We start from the raw sequence: 13,346 nt of genomic DNA, 5'->3' as shown, positions 1-13,346 counted from the left end.
ATCTATTTTGGGACGAAAAAAAATCAGGGTGGTTGAGAGAATAGCAGCTACATGACTTAAATGAGAGTCCTGCAGCTTTTCCATTTGAACAGGAGAATCCCCTTGGATTCTATCCTAATGGTACTATTGGTATTATAAATATCCCCTCTGAATTCCTATCATACATTTTTTTAATTGAAGCTGCAGATTCCATATGCGACTTATGAAGAATTTCAAGTTTTCTAGGCAGATGTATTGGATATTCAGAGGTGGGGAAACAACCAAAAAATAGTTAATATTGAAAGGAAGGCAACTGCTAAGGCCAACTTACGGAATGATTGAAATGAGTATTAGAAACCACCCATCAGTGGAGAAAGAAAATGGTGACATAGGCATGGAATGAAAAGCCAGGAATGTGTCAGTTTGAATCATGGCTCTGACACAGACTTACTTTGTGGCTTTAGGCAAATCCCTTAACATCTCTTAGTTTCCCCATTTGTAAGATTTGGACAATATCTACCTATGTCAAAGAGGTGTTTTTCATATTAATTAGTTAATATATGCAAGATGCTCTGAGGATTTAAAAGGCTGTAAAAGTTCTAAGCCTCATCATTAATATATGTCAGGTCTATCTAAAATTAACAAGAGGATGATCTAGATAGCAACATAAGCGTATGAGGAACTGTATAAATGATCAACTCTGCTGCACAAACAACAGGTCCCTTCCCCAAAGAGCTTAGACTCTGGAGGGGAGAGAGAATACAATATACAATACAGGATGCTACCTGGTCACTGTAACTGGAATACTTTCCAGGATATGAGGATTTACAGGAGGAGAGGAAGGGGGCTTATCGTACATTAACTGCCTAAGTATATGGACAGAGGTGAAAAGTGGCACAAAGTCAGGAGTTGGTAAAGGAATCCAATCCTTAGATACCCAAGCACAGTTCCTATTAAAGCCAATGGGAGCTTTGCCAAAGCGAGGACTGAGGGTGTGTTTGTATCACAAAGTTCCACATTCAAATCCCCCCCTTTGGCGGAAAGCAGAGGGCAGCCTTCTCTGCAGCAGCCAAAGATGCTCTGAGGCTCAGCACACAAGGAGGAGGCAGGGTGTGGGAGGGGACATGGGTCCTGCTGAATTTTACCTAGAAAGATAAAACAGCCACAAGATGAATATTCTTCCTATATCCTCCACCCCTGAGGTTGGGAACCTCTCTAAAAAGCCATTAGCTGCAGACACCATGTCACCATAGCTACAATGAACTCGCACCATCAGGAAACAGGACCCACAGGGGACAAAGAGGCTGTGAGAAGCCCTGTGCCTCTGTGTAGCTAGTCCAGACCTGCCACTAATGGCCCAGGATTGTGCAACTGGGTTTGTGGGCTGTTCTAATATAAGCAAACCTCACAGACCCCATGGAACATCCCAGAAGAAAACTCAGCAAGGTTTTCATCACTGAGTTCCCTTCCCCCTTAACTCCCTCCTCTGAGTTTCTCCACCTAAGGAGGCAAGAGGCCCCAAGGAAGGACAGAAGTATTTTCCCTCAAGGAAACGGTCAGGAGAGGAGTTTCGGAACACAGGAAGCGTGAAGTGGTATAGGAGGATCTGAGAGCAGGGGCAGAGTGCTTTAAATATGGAAAGGAGATGCCTGAACTTAATGAAGAAGAGTGGGAGCTAGTATAGCAATTCAAGCAGGCAGGGAGTGTGGGAGATATGGTTAGGGTGGTGGGAAAGGAAGTTGTTCTTGGCATCAGCATTTTGGATTGACTGGTGGGAGTAGAAAGTGGTGTAAAGAACAATACTACAAATAACACATCTATAGAGTATCAAAAAAGCGAGTAAATGATATGTGACTTTTAGTGCCAAGACCTATTTTTTCCTTGGATATTAATTTTAGCAAGCACAAAAATACAGTTCTAATCTCCTAACTGTCAGTGAGTGTATGCAGCGTAGTTGTATCCATGCCGGTCCAAGGATATTAGAGAGACAAGGTGGGTGAGATAATATTGGAAGTTGGTCCAATAAAAGATATTACCTCACCCACCTTATCCCTCTCAGAAGATCATGGGGTCTGTTCAAGAAGGTGCCTCCTTATTTTGGAGATAAACTTAAATCCCTTTCAAAGGAGCAATGTAAAAAAACCCAAAGAAACCACACACCCCCTTTCTGGCCAGCCCTGCACCAGGGGTAGGCACACAGAGGGGCTACATTTGCTTGGTGCTGTCAGAATATCCTTTATGCTAACAGGTGACCTGCTCTCTGGGTTGAGCTTCGGGAGTCTGCATAACCCAGGGTTAAATCTAGCCCTGTAAATGTAATTAGTTTCATACATATGGATAATTTAGTATAATATATTTGGAGGATGAAACTTACCTGATGTCAAAGTGCTTGACTTTGTGTGGATAAAATAGAACATAAGAAGCCTTCCTAAATTTTGTAAACTGAAATGACACATAGGGTCTGATCTTGGTCAGCCAATGGGGATGCTAGGCCAAATTTTCAAAAAGTTACAACCTATTTTGGGAGCCCAGCTTGAGATACCCAAAAACTGAGGTACTTAAAATCAGTGACCATTTCTGAAAATGTAGACCTTTGTCATTGACTTCAGTTGCAGAAGGATCAGGCACATTACAGCACTTCACCATGTATGGAGGGCCTCACCCTGGCATTCCTTGCACATCAGAACTCAATGGCCCTGTTGACTTGAACGAGAGTTACAGGTGAACAGGGTATGCAAGGATTGGCAACTCAGCATTCAGTGCCATCTGGATATTTGTAAATGACTTGTACAGTACATGTGGCAAGGTGCTCAATACAAGCAAGTAAATAGTGCAATTTCATGCACTTCACACAGTCCTTCTATTTACACTTTCTGTTCACCACCTATACCAACACTCAAGGAGTACCCTGAATTTAGTGACTAGTTACAATATATAAAACAGTTTCTCACACAAAAAAAGATCAGTTTATGAACTGAAAATGATTACTTTAAAAAAATACTTTGTTGATGCACATCATTTGAGAGCCACACATTCAAATTCACATTAAAATAACAAAGCTGATACATTTTTACTACATCTGCAGACCAGAGATCGCACTTTGCTTTAAAAAGCACCGCTTTATTCAACTTTTCTTGAAAGCAGACTTCTCCCCTCATCTCCAGAAAGTCCTTAATGTGACATCTGTCCCAGCACTGTCACCTGTTTTAAAACTAACAAATGCATGACATATAATACAAGATTTATAAATTAAAGAAACCCACCCCTTTTAAGTAATATTCTTTAAATCTCAGTTTTTGACAGTCCTCCTATTTGCTCAGTAACTGTAATAGGCGTATTTTTCAGAAAATAGTGAATAAAAACTGACAAGCTATCGGGGGAATCTGAATGCATAATTGATAGGGGCATAAATTAATATGATTAGGCCTTTATTGGGTGCCACTGCTGCCAAACCTACAAAAGGGGCATGGAATAAAACATGGCTATGTTCTCAGTGCTGATAGACATCAATATGTAATGCATATTATCTCAAGCCTTCTCATGTAGTCTGCTTATGACAGCACTCAACCTAATTGAAATTTTTATCTTTCTGTTGCATACAGACAGTTTTGACTAGCTGCTTCCAGGGAAGAGAGAGAAATCCAAATGACCCGAGTGAAGGTTTCTCTGTGGAGGTACACATCCTTCTTGCAAATCACTTTAAAATGGCTTTCTACTTTCTGGCTTTCTAAAGTCGTCTTCAGAAAGCTGCATTAAAGAAGACCTCAGGACCTGGTTTGCTTTTTCCCTTTTTAAAGGAGTCTAACAATGCATTCCTCCAAAAGGCAAAAGAGACATTCAAAAGATTTCTGCATGAAAATCAATATATTCTATGCTCACTTCAATTTGGGCTTCAGTCTGCCACATTTATTCATGCTGAGTACGTATTGCTGGGTGGGAAATATTTTTCCCATCCTGCAAATAGTTTTGAGATTCAAAACATTTTCTCAGTCCAAATTGAGTTGAAAAGTTGATATCTCAAAATTTCTGTGAACTGAACCCCTCAAAAAAGTTTGGTTCAGGTCAATCAAAACTTTTTGTTATGACTCTTTTTGCCTATAAATTAACTTAAATTTTGAAACAAAAAGACACTCCAGACCTCAAAAAAGGATGTTCAAAATGTATTTCTAATTTTTTTAAAAGGAGAAATTAATTAAAACCAACCTTAACTCTCAAAATATTTTGGATTCAATGAATTAGTATTTTCCAACAAAAACAGTTTCATCTAAAAATTCTTGACCAGCACTACTGAGTGGTACTTTATTCCATGAGTATTCCTGCAAATAATTATTAATGAACATTTTTACTACAATAGTGCTAGGTGCTGTACAAATACAGATAAAGAGGCAGTTTCTGGTTCAGAGAGTTTACAGTCTAGAATGGGATTATTCCTGGAGTAAGATACTACTTAATGTGACGGGCAAGAGTTGGCTCTGAAACTCACTCTCAGTTTTAACGTCCTATGACATAAGAGATTCATAGATTCCAAAGCCAGAAGGGACCACTATGATCATCTAGTCTGACCTCCTGTATAACAGACCATAGAACTTGCCTGAAAAAATTCCTAGAGCATGCATCTTTTAGAAAAACATCCAATCTTGATTTAAAAAATGGTCAGTGATGGAGTATTCACCATGACGCTTGGTAAACTGCTGCAATGGATAACTTAAGAACATAAGAATATAAGAATGGCCATACTGGGTCAGACCAATGGTCCATCTATCCCATTATCCTGTCTTCTGACAGTGGTCAATGCCAGGTGTTTCACAGAGAATGAACAGAACAGGTAATCATTGAGTGATCCATCCCATCGCCCATTCCCAGCTTTTGGCAAACAGGAACACCATCCCAGCACATCCTGGCTAATAGCCATTGATGGATCTTTCCTCCATGAATGTATCTAGTTCTTTTTTGAACCCTGTTACTGTCTTGGCCTTCACAACATCCTCTGGCAAGGAGTTCCACAGATTGACTGTGCATCGTGTGAAGAAATACTTTCTTTTATTAGTTTTAAACCTGCTGCCTATTCATTTCATTTGGTGTTCCCTAGTTCTTATGTTCTGAGAAGGAGTATATTACACTTCCTTATTTACTTTCTCCACACCAGTCATGATTTTATAGACCGCTATCATATCCCCCCTTATTTGTCTTTTTTCCAAGCTGAAAAGCCCCAGTCTGATTAATCTCTCCGTATGTGGAAGCTGTTCCATACCCCTAATCATTTTTGTTGCCCTGTTCTGTACCTTTTCCTATTCCAATATATCCTTTTTTGAGATGGGACGACCAGATTTGCGTGCAGTATTCAAGATTTGTGCATAGCATGGATTTATATAGAGGCAATATGATATTTTCCATCTTACTTTCACTATTAAAAATTTACACTTTGTTTCCAGTCTGAATTTGTCTCTTATTAATTCATGTGCAGTTTCTAAATGCTAGAATTTATTCTAGAAGTCTACACATCTATTTTCATAAATAAATAAAAAAAATAGTCACTCTCCCCCATGAAATAAGATATATTTATACTTGTGGTTAAACAGACAAAAACACTATTGCTTACAAATGATTTTCTTCTGCTAATTTACAATTTTTCATTATTCTAAGGTATAATTCCATAATCATATAATCATAAACTGTAGGTCATCCATAAATATAAAAAGGCCACCTGTGTTTTGAAATTTGCAGAATGACATGTCGAGAGTCCTAGAGAATCTAAGTATCTGCACCTGTAATTTTCCAGCAATTTGTATATTTCACAGCATATAAAATACTCCGAGTTGCATTTTACATCTGCCCTTGGCAGTTATAGGTTTAAGATATGAAATAAACTCAGCATGATTTCCTTAACATTTGTGTATTGCAAACAGAAAAGTCGGGTCATTTTATGGGGTTTGTGGTTAAATGAGTGGATAACTGGAGACTGGACAATCAAAACTAATGACTATTAGAACTTTTTCTGTACCCCCATGAAGAAAGTCACAGCCTTTTTTCAGCTCTAACATGAGCCTATCATAGAAATGATGTTTTAATTGCTTCTGGATCAAAGTTTTTCAGATCTTTCCAGTCCATGAAAAAAAATTATATTTTACATTTTCATTCTAATTTGGAATGAAAGCAAATTTTGAAATATTGCAATTTCTAGTGGGATGGAAACTCCCATTTTCAGCCAGCTCTACCATTAACTGCTATCTTATTTCTCTATTGAAATGGCATACTGTTCTCTAGCCAACAAATAAAATACAACAATCAGAATATCAAGAATAATAAATACCTAAAAACAACAAGAGTGTGTCAGCGTAGGACTGTGAATTAAAATTCTGTTTATCATTAAAACATTTTGGTGTGATGTTAACTGAGGGCCTGCCTATTCTTACGGTGCAGCTACACTGCTGGAGCACTACCTCTGCCTGTGGGAGAGCTTCTCCCATCAGCATAGGTCCTCCACTTCCCCCATCTAGCGCTGTCTACACTGGGAGTTAGGTTGGTATTACTACATCACTCAGGGATGTGGACTTTCCACACTCCTGAGCGACGTAGTTATACAGACATAAATTTGTAGTATACACCAGGGCTAAGGGTCTGATTCTCCTCTCAGATCTGCATATAAGAACGTAGGATATGGCATAATATATTGGACACAGAGCTTGCTAAATAGAGGGAAAATGTATTCCCAAATACAGCATTTCAGTTTGATTGAATGGTTGATGTAGTCTGGCATACTTCTAACAAGGGGTGGAGGTGGGAGGAAGAACAAGAGGATACATGAAGTAGCCCTTTGGTCCTTCTCCTCTCATCATACGTGCCCATCATTCACTCTGCCATGGCAAACTCTCTCCTGGAGAGGGCTTTGCATTTCTGAAGGGATGTGTGCCTCTGCCGCTCACCCACACACTAAGCCATTCCTTGCACTACACAACCACACCAATTAAGCTGGGCAGAGGGGGCCTCCACACCTGCAGATTATGCATTTGCCTCATAATGCACATCACATTTATTACAATGGTTGGGGTTCTAGCCAATGAAAGGATGACTCTGAAACATTCTAGACGTGGCAGCCAGAACAGGGCACTTGATAAACACAAAAGTGGATATGTCTCCATTGATCTCTCTTTCGGGGAAACACTAAGGACCAGATCATGGCTGCCCCTGTGAGCAAATGGGCAGGGATGGGATGGTGCACAGTCAGCAGAGCTGAGACAGCATAAGAGTGGGGACCAGTATGCTACACCTGGTAAGGGGGTGGAGCAAATTCCTCTTCCCTTGGAGCAAGAGAGGCACTGTGACTCTGAGTCAGATTTCCTTCCCAGGGCTCCTGCTGGGCTGGTGCAGCTACCCATCACCCCTTACACAAGGCGGTTCTTAATAGGCACAATCTACCCTTGACTGTGTTTGGTAAAAATGTGGGTCGGGAACCTGTCCACAGTGCATTGTACACACATCACCCCAAAAGCTCAAAGCAGGAGTTATCTAGGTACTTATATGGCTTCCACCACTGTAATAGCTCACAAACGTTAATGCATTTACCCTCACTACACCTCTGTGAGGCAGGGAAGGACTGTTATACCCATCTTACAGATAGGAAAATTAAGGCACAGAGCTATAAAGGAAGTGATTTCCAAAAATATGTGATTGGGAGTTAGGCACCTAACTGCTCTTTGTGTTTCTGAAATCTCCCCCTAAGTGACTGCTGAAGGTCACACAGGCAGAGGCCAGAAAAGAACACACATCACCCGAGTCCCAGTCCTGTACCTCTGCAAGACCATCGCTAGAATCTGACAGAAATTCTATTGTTCTGGTCATCCATCAAAATCAGACAAAATCTGCAAGGTTTTGCAAAGGACTCTTCAAAAGACTAAAATTTGGCCTGAAGTTTGCTGATGTGAAAGCATTCTCATATCAGGTGTTAATATTCCCCCTCCATAGAGCCAGTCAGGGTAGTCCAACATTGCGACACTTTCATAATATCCAACTGAAAGAAGTTACATGTTAGTAAAACACACTGCACAAGCCATATTTTAGCAAATATCATTTATCACGGATGGAAAGTTGCTGAGTAAATCCTTTTGACTTTGCACCACCACATTCATCCTTGTTCCAAATAATGTCATTCTAACATGGTATTGATATTTTTTCCACTCACATCCACTCCCCACCCCTCCATTTAAAGCTGATATCTAAAATTCACTTGATGAAAGTAAGTTTTATATTTGTCTCCTTATGGAAGCGTGCGGAAGATGTGCTTAGCTGTATTGATCCTGGAGGAAATGTGGACAAGGTAGATAATGTGAAACCTTTATTGCCATTACTGGCTGTTATACAGGATCTGGAGACTTTTTACATTTCATTTACTAGATTTGTTCAGACACTTGCACTTGCACTGCCCCCAGTCTATGTATAGAGCAGACCCTCCATGCACAGATCACACTCTTCCCACACAGAAGGAAAGAGTCAGCTGTTTTGTGGCAGAATTCTGTGTCCAGACTCTATGGAGAGTGCTCTCCGGCTCTAGAAGGGAAAGGAAGAGGGGCTGAATGTGTAGGCAAGCTAGGGGTTGTTGGGCATACACAATCTGCACCCAGCAGGTAACACAGTCTTAGGCTGTTAGCATTTTGCACTGCTCACAATGCTATGGTGGAGAGATACCCCTTAAATTATGTTCCATGGGGCTGCTCCCAATTAAAGATACCCCCATCAACTTGGCTCACTTGGAACTGCATAGCCAGAAAGCAGAGAAAGGGCATTACAGATACTCAGGATTCCTAGGTGACTGGCAGTAGAGATGGGGGGAAGAAATTGATGTGTAGTGTTTGCAGGTAAATCCCAATGCCTGTTCGGGGGGAGGAGGACGTTGCTATCTTAATGAAAGGATCAGTGACAAATCTCTGGATTCCAGTTAGCACCCCCTCTTTCCTCTGACATATTGCTGCAGACATGGGCAGTTGGGAGGGTCTATGCTTTTAGGACTTTTTTCCCTTTCTGATAAAAAGTGTATTTTCTTTCATGCCTAACAATGGACCAAATCCTAAAGTTCTTTCTCAAGCAAACTCCTATTGAACTCAAAGGGGGTTTGCCAAAGTAAAAACTGAACAAGAACCTCAGCCCACTCCATTTGATAATTATCATCTCATTGAGTTTGCTTTTCATTTCATTAGAATTGTGCAATGTGCTGCAATAAATGCTAGTCAGGTTTTTGAATTTTATTCTTGCTAGACTATGTGTGCTTTGTGACCGTTTCCATCGCAAACAGGATAAGACCTGGAGTATACAAGATGTGAGATACATGTACACACTGAAATCCAAGGGACACCTCTCACATGCAATCTATTTAAAATGACCACTTGAATGCACTCCCGAGATTTCCACTGCAATATTGTTTTAATGTAAGGACTCATTTGTATTAGGCCACTGATTTTTGCTGGTCCCTTGGTTGATCACTTACATAAAAAAAAGTTTCAGTGCACATGCGCACACACACACACAAGGTATATGAGGGTAGACAGCAATATATAGATAAATCTACACATTAATATTAGAGATAGATCAAAATCCAAATCCTGGAAATTTTCCTTATGTTTGATGGCATTCAGAGTCATAAAGCCAGATCAGGGGCCAAATTTAGCAACTGGCCTCCCTCCCCATAATAGACGAAAGCAAATATCAGATCTCAACAACCCCAACAGGTGAGGTTTTGAAGCTCAGGTCCATCTCTATTACACACAGTTATGTTTTATGTTTCTTGATCATGCAGGTCTGGGAAGTCTTGATCAATGACTTCCTAGAAAGGAGCATGCAGAGAAGGATCTGGGGATTATAGTGGATCACAAACTAAATATGAGTCAATGATGTAATATTGTAGCACAAGAAGGTGAACATCTGGGATGTATTAGCAGGAGTGTTGTAAGTAAGACGTGAGTAGTAGTTCTTAACTGAAGCATTATGTTCAGTTGTGGGCACCGCACTTAGGAAAAAGATGGAGAAATTGGAGAAAGCCCAGAGGAGAGCAACAAAAATGATTAAAGGTCTAGAAAATATGATCTACAAGGAAAGACTGAAAAAAATTAGATTTGTTCAGTCTGGAGAAGAGAAGGTTGGGGGTGGGGAGATAAAACAGTCTTCAATTATGTAAAAGGTTGTTACAAAGAGGAGGGTGATAAATTGTTCTCCATGTCCACTGAGGGTATGTCTACACTACCCGCCGGAATGGCAGATAGTAATTGATCTATTGGAGATCGATTTATCATGTCTAGTGTAGACACGATAAAATTGATCCCCGATCGCTCTGCCATCGAATCCAGAACTCCACTGTGCACGAGAGGCAGAAGTGGAGTCGATGGGGGAGTGGCAGTGGTCGACTTGCTGCCATCCTTGTGGCCAGATAAATCGACCTAAGATACGCAACTTCAGCTACGCAAATAGCGTAGCTGAAGTCGGCGTATCTTAGGTCGACTCCCCCTCCTAGTGTAGACCTAGCCTCAGATTAGGAAAAGAAGTAATGGACTTAATTTGTAGCAAAGGAGATTTAGTTTGGACATTAGGAAAACAAATTACCTACGAAGTTTATGGAATCTCCAACACTGGAGGCTTTTAAGAACAAACTCAGTCCTGCCTCAGAACCAAGTCTATCATTTCAGAATCTGGACTCTGCCATTTCAGCCAACGTTTCCCTGTTTCTCCCCATACCACATATTTACTGGAACGCCTGTTTCTTCCGCTGGGCCCTGTAAATTACATAGCCTGCACGTGATGTTTTATCATGAGGCCAATTTTCACTTAAAAAAAAAAAAAGCTTGTCATTAGGCCAGTGTTGCCTTTTTATAAAAATACAGATCCATTAAGTTCACATCCATCTGGTCAAATCTCCTTTCTAAATTGGTTCCCTGACCTGAAAGACTAGTTCACTTCCATGATAATAATTGTGACTGGCATAAAGCTTGTCTAATCGCAATAAATCCTGCTGCAGACTAAGGGATCTGTCCTGCCCTTGCTGACCCTCCTGCGTATTTCAGATTTTCACACAGTTTGAATTAAAAAAGTGCCAGTACACTTTTATTCAAATTAAGCTAACTCTGGGTCCGGATTGTTAAAATTTGCATATTAAAAACACTGGGGTGTGTAAATCCACAAGTTAGAAGATAAAGTTAAAGGTGTGGAAGTGGCCCAAATGTTCAAAGAGATGCACTTTGGGCCAGGTCCTCAGGTGGTGCCAACTGGCATAGCTCCACTGACTTTAATGGAACTACGCCAATTGACATCAGCTGAGGATCCGACCGGCTTCTTTAAAAAAATGCTGTTGATGTGTTGGAAAAATTGGGTGTGTAAATTATAGCTTCCCTTGAGGCACTTAAACATGAGTGACCAGTGCTCATTCAGTTGACCCCCGTAGTTCTCACTCTCCTCGGTAGTATCACAGGGGTAATATCTTTTAACATGGATGAGCAGCTCTTGAACAATTTTTCCAAAGTCTTAAGCACGAACAGGCTTTTCTTTAACATCAAGTGTGTATGTCTCCTCCTTACATTTATTTCTCTTCAACAACCATATTTACTGTGGCCTTTATGGCGGGGGAAAAAACTTTCCTCTCCATAAATGTTTGTCTTCTCCTCTGTGCCTTTAATGGGATCACAGGGAAGTTATTTTGTTTCATACTCCTGTCTCGTTTTATTTATTCATTTAATAGAGGAGGACATTGTTATCGTTAGAGCAGGGCCGATGAGGTGGGGGGAGGGAGCCGGTACAAATTACTGGGGCCCAGCGGTCCAGAAGGGGGCCCGGCTTCCCCGGCTTTCTCGACCCTGTTTCACCGGGGCCCGAACCCGCTCTTGGCAGCCCTGCGTTAGAGTGTATTGGTATGGCTCCCGCCATACAGGGGCGGCTCCAAGCCCCAGTACGCCAAGCACGTGCTTGGGGCGGCATGACACGGGGGGCACTCTGCCAGTTGCCGGGAGGGCGGCAGGCAGGCAGCCTTCCGCGGCATGCCTATGGAGGGTCCGCTGGTCCCATGGCTCCGGTGGACCTCCCACAGGCGTGCCTGCGGAGGGTCCGCTGGTCCCGCGGCTTCGGTGGAGGCATGGGACCAGCAGACCCTCCGCACACACGCCTGCGGGAGGTCCACCGGAGCCACGGGACCGGCGACCGGCAGAGCGCCCCCCGCGGCATGCCACCGTGGTTGGGGCGGCGAAATGTCTAGAGCCGCCCCTGCCTCCATAGTTCCTTTTTTGAGCTGGTGGACTGGAGTAGAGATGAAGCGGGATTGGGACAGACTGTCTATTTAAGGCTTAACCCTTGCTCACAAGAGCAGACCCATTTATTTCAACAGCAGTTGAGGGCAACCAGCAATTCACAAGATCAAGTTTGGAGTTGCCTTTGATATTATCTAGGACTCAGAAAGTAAACTATCAACTTGCTCTGATGTTGGGGAAGGCTTTTGCAGCATCTGAAAAACCCTCCTGATAGCTAGACGCAAAGAAGGAGGGTCAAATTAGTGAAATGATAAAGCACAAATGTCTCTAACTCCCTAGGCACATGACTTCCAGACAAATTGCAAACATGCAGCATTAATCAATAGAACCTAGGTCCTTCATTTTAAAAAATTCAGGCCTCTACCTGTTAGAGCTAAGGGATTTAGCCTTCAGGAGTTGCAAGGGCTTTTGTAACCACAGTAGCCTGGGCAATGGAATGGGGCTAGCCATCCTGAGGATTTACCCACGCGGTCCCAGTGGGTTTATATTTGGGGCAGGTAGCCTGGGCTGCCACTCACCACAGCCAGTGCTATCCTGGCTACACTATTACTTTTAGTCTGTTAGCTTGGTGACAGCTAGCACAAGTATGTCTATGTGATCTGGGCATCACACATCCCTAGCTCCAGGTGTAAGCATAGTCTCTCTCTCTCACACACTCAGATTCCCCAGCTCAGTCAGTATAAAGCTACAGGTTTTCAACTGTGTCTTCATATCCCACTAGTGAAAATGGGAAGGTTGAGATTAATCCTGCTGTTTTTCCAACTTCTGAAATTAAATCCTTGTAGTGCCAGACATGCTGAAAAACATTTAACATTTACAAGTCTACAGAAAGCAGGACAGTGAGGGATATGGCTGCATTTTCTTGGTTAAATACTCATTTTAATTATTTGGAGCCCCCGAATTCCTTTAATTTTTATTGTTTTTAAACAGGATTCCTTAAAGCCCATCTTCATAGCTCCGGTGTCAGATCAATTAATTTTTTTCTTTATTTGCTCTGGAGGAAATTTCTTTTATTACAACTAAAGAAAAAAAATCTATATATGTGATAGTAATGTTAATTATTGAAGGCTTTTGACGCCACCAGTGAAA

This window comes from Mauremys reevesii, linkage group 3, assembly GCF_016161935.1.
Source record: "Mauremys reevesii isolate NIE-2019 linkage group 3, ASM1616193v1, whole genome shotgun sequence".
NCBI lineage: Eukaryota > Metazoa > Chordata > Testudines > Geoemydidae > Mauremys > Mauremys reevesii.
The sequence above is the reverse complement of the archived record's forward strand: the minus strand, read 5'-3'. Positions refer to the sequence as shown.